This window comes from Hylobates moloch, unplaced genomic scaffold, assembly GCF_009828535.3.
Source record: "Hylobates moloch isolate HMO894 unplaced genomic scaffold, HMol_V3 SCAFFOLD_12, whole genome shotgun sequence".
In the NCBI taxonomy this organism is placed as follows: Eukaryota; Metazoa; Chordata; class Mammalia; order Primates; family Hylobatidae; genus Hylobates; species Hylobates moloch.
Window position 1 is genome coordinate 101,376,352 of NW_026652287.1, and position 11,222 is coordinate 101,387,573.

The window sequence follows — 11,222 nt, forward strand, 5'->3', positions numbered from 1 at the left end:
TTTTTTTTTTTTTTTTGAGATGGAGTCTCGCTCTGTCACCCAGGCTAGAGTGCAGTGGCACAATCTTGGCTCACTGCCAGCTCTGCCTCCCGGGTTCACATCATTCTCCTGCCTCAGCCTCCTGAGTAGCTGGGACCACAGATGTCCGCCACCATGCCTGGCTAATTTTTTTTATTTTTATTTTTATTTTTAGTAGAGACGAGGTTTCACCATGTTAGCCAGGATGGTCTCAATCTCCTGACCTCATGATCCACCCACCTTGGCCTCCCAAAGTGCTGGGATTACAGGCATGAGCCACTGTGCCTGGCCATGTAGTGGGAAGAGTTTTAAAAGTGTAAGTCAAGATGGTAGTCATTCTGGAAACTTAGCTGACATCTGCATGGACTCCTACTCTGAGCAAGGTTCAGACCCAAGTGCCAAGGCTCTGACTGTTGTGCAGATTATTTTGTCACCCAGATATTAAGCCTTGTACCCATTAGTTATTTTTCTTGGTCCTTTCCCTTCTTCCAACGCCCCCCCCTTCAATATGTCCCAGTGTCTGTTGTTCCTATCTGTGTGTTCACATGTTCTCATCATTTAGCTCCCACTGATAGGTGAGAACATGAGGTATTTAGTTTTCTGTTTCTGAGTTAGTTTTCTGAAGATAATGACCTCCAGCTCCATCCATGTGCCTGCAAAGGACATGATCTCATTCTTTTTTATGGCTGCATAGTATTCCATGGTGTATATATACCTCATTTTCTTGATCCTGAATTCAATGCTATTCCCCTGAAACTACCAACAACATTCTTCACAGAAGTAGAGAAAACTATTATAAAATTCATATGGAAACAAAAATGGACCCGAATAGCCAAGGCAATCCTAAGCAAAAAGAAAAAAGCTGGAGGCGTCACATTACCCAACTTCAAACTATACTACCAGGCTACAGTAACCAAAACAGCATGGCACTGGTACACAAACAGGCACATAGACCAATGCAACAGAATAGGGTGCCCAGAAATAAGGCCTCACATCTAACACCATCTGATCTGTGACAAAGCTGACAAAAACAAGCAATGGGGAAAAGACTCCCTATTAAATAAATGATGCTGGGATAACTGGCTAGCCATATGCAGAAGATTGCAACTGGACCCCTTCCTTATATCATATACAAAAATTAACTCAAGACAGACTAAAGACTTAAATGTAAAGCCAAAAACTATAAATCCCTAGAAGACAATCCAGGCAATACTACCCTGGACATAGGAATGGACAAAGATTCCATGACAAAGTCACCAAAAACAATCACAACAAATGCAAAAATTCACCAGTGGGATCTAATTAAACTTAAGAGCTCCTGCACAGCAAAAGAAACTATCAACAGAGTAAACAGACAACCTACAGAATGGGAAAATGTATTTATAAACTACGCATCTGACAAAGGTCTAATATCCAGCATCTATAAGGAACTTAAGCAAATTTACAAGAGAAAAACAAACAACCCCTTTAAAATGTGAGCAAAGTATACAAACACACACTTTTCAAAAGAAGACATACATATGCCAACAAGCATATGAAAAAAACCTCAATATCATTGATCATTAGAGAAATGCAAATCAAAACCACAATGAGATACCATCTCGCACCAGTCAGAATAGCTATTATTTAAAAAGTCAAAATATAAAAGAAGCTGGTGGGGTTGTGGAGAAAAGGGAACAATTATGCACCATTGGTGAAAGTGTAAATTAGTTCAACCATTGTGGAAAGCAGTATGGTGATTTCTCAAAGAGCTATCAGCAGAACTATCCTTCAACCCAGCAATCCTAATTCTGGGTATATACTCAGACGAATATAAGTCATTTTAGCATAAAGACACATGGACGTGAATGGTCATTGCAGCACTATTCAAAATAGCAAAGACATGGAATCAACCCAAATGCCCATCAATGACAGACTGGATAAAGAAAACGTGGCACATATGCACTATGGAATATTATTCAGCCATAAAAAAGATTGAGAGCATGTCCTTTGTGGGGGCAGGATGGAGTTGGAGGCCACCATCCTTGGAAAACTAATGCAGAAACAGAAAACCAAATACTGCATGTTCTCACTTATAAGTGGGAGCTAAAGGATGGGAACACACGGACACATAGAGGGGAACAACAGATACACTGGGGTGCATTTGAGGGTGAAGGGAGAAAGGAGGGAGGGGATCAGGAAAACAGGGCACTAGGTTTAATACCTAGTAATCCCAGCACTTTGGGAGACTGAGGAGGGTGGATCACGAGGTCAGGAGTTTGAGACCAGCCAGGCCAAGATGGTGAAACGCCGTCTCTACTAAAAATACAAAAATTAGCCAGGTGTGGTGGGAGGCACCTGTAGTCCCAGTTACTCGGGAGGCTGAGGCAGGAGAATTGCTTGAACCTGGGAGGCGGAGGTTGCAGTGAGCCAAGATTGTGCCACTGCACTCCAGCCTGGAGACAAAGTGAGACTCTGTCTCAAAAAAAAAAAAAAAAATAAATAAATAAAAATAAAAAATGAAAGGAAAATAAAATATAAAATAAAATAAGAAGCTGCATGAGGGCCATACCGCTTCACGTACTCGGAGCCAGAACCATCCTACTCTTCCTAACCAGCACACTAAGACTTACCTGCAGGTGAAAGTGTTATCCTATGGAAGCCTCTTAGAGTTTAGAAGAGGTGATTACTCCCCAGATCTGCAGACATGAATGCAGGGACACAAGAAGCACAAAAAAGCAAGCAACCGTGGCACCATCCATGGAACACAATGATTCTTCAGTAACTGACCCCAAAGAAAAAGGACATTCACCATTTTTCTCAAAAAAAAAAATATTCAAAATGATCTTGAGGAGTATAATGACAAACAATGCAGCAAAATCAGGAAAACAATTCATCATCCGAGAGAAATTCAAGAAAGATACAGACGTAATAAAAAAGAACCCAACAGAAGTCTAGAGCTGAAGAATTCAGTGAATATTCCTGCTGTTTTGTTATTTGTTTTCTGGTTGTTTTGTGTGTGTGCGTTTTTTTCCTTCTTTTCTTCTTGTCTTCCTTTAGTGAAAGTGATTTTCCCTGGTGATATGATTTAGTTCCTTGCTTTTTATATTTTGTGCCTCTATTGTATTTTTTTTGTTTGTGGTTACCACGAGACTTGAGAGTACTACTTTATAACCAATGATTTTGACCTTATAACGACTTAACACTGCATAAACAAACAACAAGCAAAAAGAAAGCTAATAAAAACTCTATGCCTTCACTTCATCTTCTTGCTTTTTAACATGTTCCTTCCAGTTATAGCTTATTGTACTGACTGTGTCTTGAAAAGTTGTTGTAGCTATATTTTTTGATTAGTTTATCATTTAGTCTTTCTACTTAGGAGTAGTCACCACAGTTACAGTGTTATATCCCGAACCCCAAAGAAAAAAGAAATTTATATTTTTCCTCAAAAGAAATTCAAAATTATCTTGAGGAGCATAATGACAGAAAATTTAACAAAATCGGGAAGACAATTCATAATTTGAATGAGAAATTCAATGAAGATATAGAGGTAATAAAAAACCCAACAGAAACTTTTGGAGCTGAAGAATTCAATGAGAGAAATAAAAAATACAATATAGAACCTCAACAACAAACAAGATTAAGAAGGATAAATCTCTAAACCTGAAGATAGATCTTTTGAAATTACCCAGAGGAAAGTAAAAAAAAAAAAAAGAAAGAAAAACATAAACATTTTAAAGTTTCTTTAATGTTTAATGGTTAGTAATTATTGACTGAATGGTGAACACTATGAATCTTATGGTTTTGAGTACTTGATTTTGATGTCTTCTTCTAGAGGATGTTCTATATTTTTTCATGTATCTTATCATTTATAGTATCTAGAATCTCTAGGACAGGAAACTTTTGACAGTGGAGATTTAGGATGACATGCATTAAAAAGACATGACCCAGCCAGGCACGGAGGTTCACACCTGTAATCCCAGCACTCTGGGAGGCCGAGGCGGGTGGATCATGAGGTCAGGAGTTCGAGACCATCCTGACCAGTATGGTGAAACCCTGTCTCTACTAAAAATACAAAAATTAGCCAAGCATGATGGTGCATGCCTGTAATCTCAGCTACTCGGGATGCTGAGGCAGGAGAATTGCTTGAACCCAGGAGACGGAGGGTGCAGGGAGCCAAGATCATGCCATTGCACTCTAGCCTGGGCAACAACAGCAAAACTCCACCTGTCTCAAGAAAAAAAAAAAAAAAGACATGACCTAGGCAACATTGCTGGGGCATCAGCAGGGTCTGCCCTGTCTGTTGCGGTCCACACTTTGCCCTGCTCATAGCCCCATGAACTTCATGTTCATGTCTTTTCACGCTATAACTTCTTCCAGGTCTTTGCTGGACACATTAAAAAGTATATATATATAAAATGCTTCATGAAATTTGGTAACATCCTTGTGCAGCTGCCATGCTAATCTTCTCTGTATCATTCTGATTTTGCTATATGTGCTGCCAAAGCAACAACATGCTGCATGCTGGACACATTTATCTAAAAATGAGGCAAACAAAGCATATGGATGTGAATGGGGAAAAGTACAGTGTTCTCTGTAGTAATTAATCCTGAGGTCATCCTTGATATTTACCAGCTTTGCTGTCTATCACCCTTTCTAGATTCTGCTTCCATTCTGCCAGAGTTTGCATGAGAAACTCTACTTGTCTAAACTATCGGCCCAATGAAATAAACATAAATTTCAACTTTGAGGCATCTGAGCACCTGATTATTGTGCCTGTTTCAGGCTTTCTTGTTGGAGTTGCCCATTGTGTTAGTTTCTTGGAGGCTGATATAACAAATTATCACAAAGTATTGAAGAAAAACAAGATAAACTTATTGGCTCAGAGTTCTGCAGGCCAGAAATCAAAAATCAAAATGTTCATATAATTTCTTCTTTCTAGAGCTCTGAAGAAGAAACTTTTGTGCTTTTTTTCTTTCCTTCTTTCTTTTTTGAGATGGAATCTCACTCTGTCGCCCAGGCTGGAATGCAGTGGCACGATCTCAGCTCACTGCAAGCTCCGCCTCCCATGTTCATGCCATTCTCCTGCCTCAGCCTCCCCAGTAGCTGGGACTACAGGTGCCCACCACCACGCCCGGATACTTTTTTTGTATTTTTAGTAGAGACGGGGTTTCACCATATTAGCCAGAATGGTCTCGATCTCCTGACCTCGTGATCTGCCCGCCTCAGCCTCCCAAAGTGCTGGGATTACAGGAGTGAGCCATGGCGCCCGGCCACTTTAGTGCCTTTTTCTTAGATTTTGGTCCTTGCCGGCAATTCTTGGCATTCCTTGGTTTACAGACTTCTCATTCTAATCTCTGCCTCCATCTTCAATGGCATCCTATTCTTCTCCGTGTGTCTTCTTCATGTCTTATAAAGATGTGAGCAATATTGGATTTAGATCCTGCCCGAAGCCAGCATGACCACATCTTAACTAATTATACCTGCAAATATCCTATTTCCAAATAAGTTCATATTCACAGCTATGGGAGGTTAGGATGTCAACATACCTTTTTGGAGACACAGTGCAAACCCCAACCCCAGTCATGGTTACCTCCAGCTATGGAGACTTCATCAGTGCCACAGCGAATTCTCTGAGCTGCCCAGCTACCCTCTCTTCACTAAATCCTCCTCCTCATCATTAAAGAAAATTACCCAGGCCAGTATAATATCTTACCTGCTGATGTACTGTAATGAGGAAACCCAAGGAAAACCAGCAACATCATCATTTTAGGTACAGAGTAATTTTTGTGCTGTTCCCTGGTAGTGGTTTCTTACCAGACAGGTTTTCTAACCCAGGGTCACCTAAAAGGGCAGTCACAGGACGTGCACATCTCCCAAGTGTGTCATCTGTAAAGTTAGTGATAGATGCTGTTCATTAAACTCTCACTTTATTCCCAAGCCCATGCATTCTACCTATCAAAAGACGTACCATGATTTACTTTTTTATTTTTATTTTTTGATGGAGTTTTGCCCTTGTTGCCCAGGCTGGAGTGCAATGGTGCAATCTTGGCTCACTGCAACCTCCGCCTCCTGGGTTCAGGCGATTGTCCCGCCTCAGCCTCCCGAGTAGCTGGGATTACAGGTGAGCGGCACCATGCCCAGCTAATTTTTGTATTTTTAGTAGAGACAGCGTTTCATCATGTTGGTCGGGTTGGTCTCGAACTCCTGAACTCAGGTGATACACCTGCCCCGGCCTCCCAAAATGCTGGGATTACAGGCATGAGCCACCGCACCTGGCCCATTTATTGTCTTTATAGCTATATCTATACGTATATCATCTACAGCTTTCTGTATACCTATTTACATCTACTGTAACAGAACCCCCAAACTGCAGAGTCTCATTCACAAACTGTTGAATACATCCAATTTCAAGAGGCCATTTCCGTGTTCTTTCAGTCCCAGTAAAACCAAACCACTGCATGGTACATATCTCAGGTCGTCCCCAGAATGTCACGTGGCCATGTTCTCATTCCCTCCACTGATTTTGTGGGCATCTGGATTCCCATTCTGAGAATAAGTCATGGGCTATTTCGTTTAAACAAGTCAGACATTCTGAGTGCTCACAGACCCCTGCAAGGAGCTCCGTCAAACCCATTTTCAGCACAAGCATCCATCGGGCTAAGGAAGGTTTGCTGCCCCCTCGTGGGTGGAATGCGTTCCATGTCATCAAGTTGCTACCAGGTATCACAACCAGACCTCTCTGCTGGTCGCAGGTGAGACTCTCAGCTACAGTGGTGGCTACCTGGTCCTTGGTGAGAGGGAGTCACTGATGTTGGTTGGGTCCATGCATGTCCTCCTTTCTTGCTCCGTGGCTATCCCATTCATGGGCCCCTCCTGCTTGCATTGGGACCGCTGACCCCACAGCTGGATGGACTCCACTGCATCCATCCTGTACTGCACCTGGTGCCTCCCCCAGCTGTGGACTGCTCTTGCTTGCTTCTCAGGGATAGGCTCATGGTGGAGAGTAGAAATTTCTCCTGTCCTCACCCAGCCTCAGTCTTGGACAATTTCTGTGTGAGTGGGCCTCAAGTGTGGGACTTGGTCAGTGTTTGTGTCCCCCTTCCCCTTGGCAGCTGGATTGTACTTGGTAGCTTTGGTTGACTTGGGCAGGAATTTCCTGTCCCTCCCCTGACATTTGTATATCTGGGATTATGGTTTCAGGAATTTTCCGCAGTACTCCTAGGGATAGAGGGACTTTTAAATCTACCTTCTTGTATCCACAATGGGTTTTTACCTGGGACCTGAGATTGGCTGGTTTTGCTGAACATCTCTCAATGACTTAAGTCTTTTTCTACACATGGGAGAAGTATCTGGGCAGGGGGTGAGATTTCAGGCCACGCACGGTGGAAGGTAAATGTCTGATCACAAATTTTGGGTCTCCACCTTCCTTCCAATCTATGTTGTGAATGCCCAGTTGAGACCCACGGAAAAGAGCTCATGGGTGAGTGTGAAGTGCTCCTCTGTCTTAAGTTCTCAGAGATCCTTATCTCTTGGAGGCCAGCAAACACTGACTCTTGAGGAATTCATGGCAATTTCATCTGATTCCTCCTTCCCAGCTTGTATGCAGCCCCCCACCCTCGTGTGTTCTGCCTTTGTAGAGCCTTTGTTATAGCATCCTACTCCTCCTTGGAATTCAGGTTACTCAGTTGCTCCCAGAACTCAGATTTCTGATGGTCTCAGGTGAAATCTACATTATGGAGTTGATCTGAGTTTTATTCATGGTTAGGATTGCAGTGAAGCTCTTTTTCCTTTTTGTTGTGGGGGAGGGGGAGGGATGGAGTTTCACTCTTGTTGCCCAGGCTGGAGTACAATGGCACAATCTTTGCTAACTGCAACCTCTGCCTCCTGGATTCAAGTGATTCTCCTGCCTCAGCCTCCCTAGTATCTGGGACTACAGGCATGTGCCACCACACCCAGCTATTTTTTTGCATTTTTACTAGAGACAGAGTTTCATTATGTTTGCCAGGCTGGTCTCAAACTCCTGACCTCAGGCGATCCACCTGCCTCAGCCTCCCAAAGTGCTGGGATTACAGGTGTGAGCCACCGCACCCAGCTAGTGAAACTCTTTCCAGCTTCCCAAACCCTGGGCAGAAGCCTGGGTATAAATTATTTGTTTACTTACTTAGTTATGTGACATAACTCATGCTGTATGAAATGCACCATATTTTCGTGTACAAATAAATGGATTTTAGTGTCTTCACTATGCCGAGCAATCACTGTCCCTACCTCATCCCACAGCATTTTCATCACCTCAGAAAGAACCCCCTAAGTAGTCAGTCCTAATTCTTCCCTTCCCTCAGCCTTAATAAATCACTAGTCTACTTTCTGTTTCTATGGCCTTGTCTATTCTGGACATTTCATATGCATGAAATCACACCAAATATACGTCCTTTTGTAGCTGTTGATGGAAAAGAAGGAACTGAAGTTTTCCAAAGACAAAATTATAATGTGGCCTGATAGAAGAAGCACAGAAATTGATAACAAAAACAAATCCATCACAACGTGTCATGAATCTGGTCATGCCATTATTGCATATTACACGAAAGATGAAATGCCTATCAACAAAGCTACAATCATGCCACAGGGGCCAACATTTCGACATGTGTCCCCATTACCTGGTGACGACAGATGGAATGAGACTGGAGCTTGCACAAATGGACGTTAGTATGGGAGCAAGAGTGGCAGAGGAGCTTATATTTGGAACTGACTGTATTACAACAGGTGCTTCCAGTGATTTTGCTAATGCCACTAAAATGGCAAAGCAGGTGGTTATCAAATTTGGAATTAGTGAAAAGCTTGGAGTTATGACCTACAGTGATACAGGGAAACTAAGTCCAGAAACTCAATCTGCCATTGAACATGAAATAAGAACCCTTCTAAGGGACTCATATAAATGAGCAAAACTTATCTTGAAAAGTCATGCAGAGGAGCATAAGAATCTAGCAGAAGCTTTATTGACCTGTGAGACCTTGGGTGCCAAAGAGATTCAAATTGTTCTTGAGGGGAAAAAGTTGGAAGTGAGATGAGAACTCTCTTGATATGGATGCTTTGCCGGTTTTATTGCAGGAATGTAAGTAGCATTGCAGTAGTCTCCTTTTGCAATGCTTTCTCCTCATTCTTGACGTGGTGTAATCTAAGGGTGTGAAACATTTTGTCAATCTTTTGTCACATTTACCCAATTTTGGTTATTCTCATTATGACACCTGTTGCAAATCAGCATCCCATGGCAAATATATTTAAAAAAATAAAGAACTATCAGGATTAAAGACAGCTCATTTGGGAAATGTCAATTAGTTATTAAGTTGAAAGTAACTAATGATTTTATGGTTGGTTACTATACTAGATGTGAATAAAACTTCAGCCTTTAGCCTTCTATATACATCAGTGGAAATTTAATTAAGATGCGTTAATTATGTTCCAGATTGACCATAAATAAAATGTTTTTAAATCTAAATGTAGAGAATTGTAAGCCTACAGTTGCAACCCGAATTTAAATGATTATAACCTTTTGGCATGGTGTGGTGGCTCACGCCTCTAATCCCAGCACTTTGGGAGGCTGAGGCGAGTGGAAGGCTTGAGGCTAGGAGTTCGAGACCAGCCTGGCCAACACGGTGAAACCCTGTCTCTACTAAAATAATAAAAAAAAACCAGCCACCTGTGGTGGCGCACACCTGTAATCCTAGCTCCTCGGAAGGCTGAGGCACAAAAATTGCTTGAACTGGAGAGGCAGAGGTTGCAGTGAGCCAAGATCGCACCACTGCACTCTAGCCTGGGCGACGGTGTGAAACTTTGTCTCAATAAATAAATAAATAAATAAATAAATAAAACCTTTTAAAAATGAAAAAAACCCCAACAAATATATGTCTTTTTTTGTCATTATTCATGACAGCTAAATAGTGAAAACAACCCAAATGTCCATCAATTGGTGAATGCATAAACAAAATGGGATACAGGCATAGAATGGAATATTTTTCAATCATATAAAGGAACAAAGACCAATTACATGCTATAACATGCATAGACCATGAAAACATTATGCTATGTGCAATTGGATTTTTGCCGTTGTTGTTGTTGTTTATGTGGTAAATTTATTTTTATTTATTTTTTTAAAATTCAATAGTTTTTGGGGAACAGGTGGTGTTTGGTTACGTGGATAAGTTCTTTACTGGTGATTTTTGAGATTTTGGTGTATTCATCACCCGAGCAGTGTACACTGCACCCAGTGTGTAGTCTTTTATCCCTCATCCCCCTCCCATTGTTCCCTGTGAGTCTCCAGATTCCATTATGTCCTCCTTATGCCTTTGCATCCTCATAGCTTAGCTCCCACTTATGAGAACATAGGATGTTTGGTTTTCCATTTCTGAATTACTTCACTTAGAATAATGGTCTCCAACTGCATCTAGTTTGCTGCAAATGCCATTATTTTGTCCCTTTTTATGGCTGAGTAGTATTCCATGCTGTGATATATACACACACACACACATACATGTTTTTCATATGTTTGTGGACCATTTGTAGATCTTCTTTTGAGAATTGTCACAAAGGGAATAGGATTTGGAGGGAACAATTTTATGGCTATTTTTCAGTATAATCATCAGGTGAATACAGTGTCTGTTCGGCCAGTGTTACTTTAATCCATTACCTGTAGCCAGGAAGGGAGACGTTTATCACAGAGATAGGCACCAACCTGGAATGCTTTCCTCAAAGGTGATTAACTGTAGTGTGAGCCCTAAATTTCACCGCAGTTTGGTCCTGATTTGGCACAAGATATGCTTTATCCACTGATGTGGAATGTCCAGGCGTTTTTTTTGGATGATTTTGTTGCTGAAAGACACAATACCCTCTAATCTAAGGCATCCTCTCCAAATCCCACTGAGGCACAGGAGCGACACCAGGGAGGGGTCACGGAGCTTCCTGAGAGAGATTTGCCTCCTGAACCCTGGGCAGATCCTCCCCACCTTGGGATCTCTGTGAACCTCTGGGGTCTCCTATTCAATCAGGACCAAGTTGTGAGGCGGGATTCCTCCCAGGCTACAGTCTCCCCTCTCCCCCTTTCAATTTCATCAAGACAGATCAGAGGTTTGCGGGTGGGAGTCATGGCGTCTCCTCCCACAGCCCCTGGCTGTGCAGATGGATGAGGCCACAGTCCCTGGATGGAGTAAATCTACTGGGAGCCTGGGTTC

General features: G+C 42.0%; 1 protein-coding gene, 1 non-coding gene and 1 pseudogene across 2 annotated transcripts in view; 1 reads left to right on the forward strand and 2 right to left on the reverse strand.

Moving 5' to 3' along the window:
* LOC116479598 (leukocyte immunoglobulin-like receptor subfamily A member 2) overlaps positions 1–11,222 on the reverse strand; it is a 32,047-nt gene that overhangs the window by 9,325 nt on the left and 11,500 nt on the right.
* Positions 4,405–4,507, reverse strand: LOC116479738 (U6 spliceosomal RNA). The gene has a single exon (XR_004251056.1). It is a non-coding gene; the product is annotated as a U6 spliceosomal RNA (small nuclear RNA).
* On the forward strand, positions 8,497–9,065 carry LOC116479182 (ATP-dependent zinc metalloprotease YME1L1-like; annotated as a pseudogene).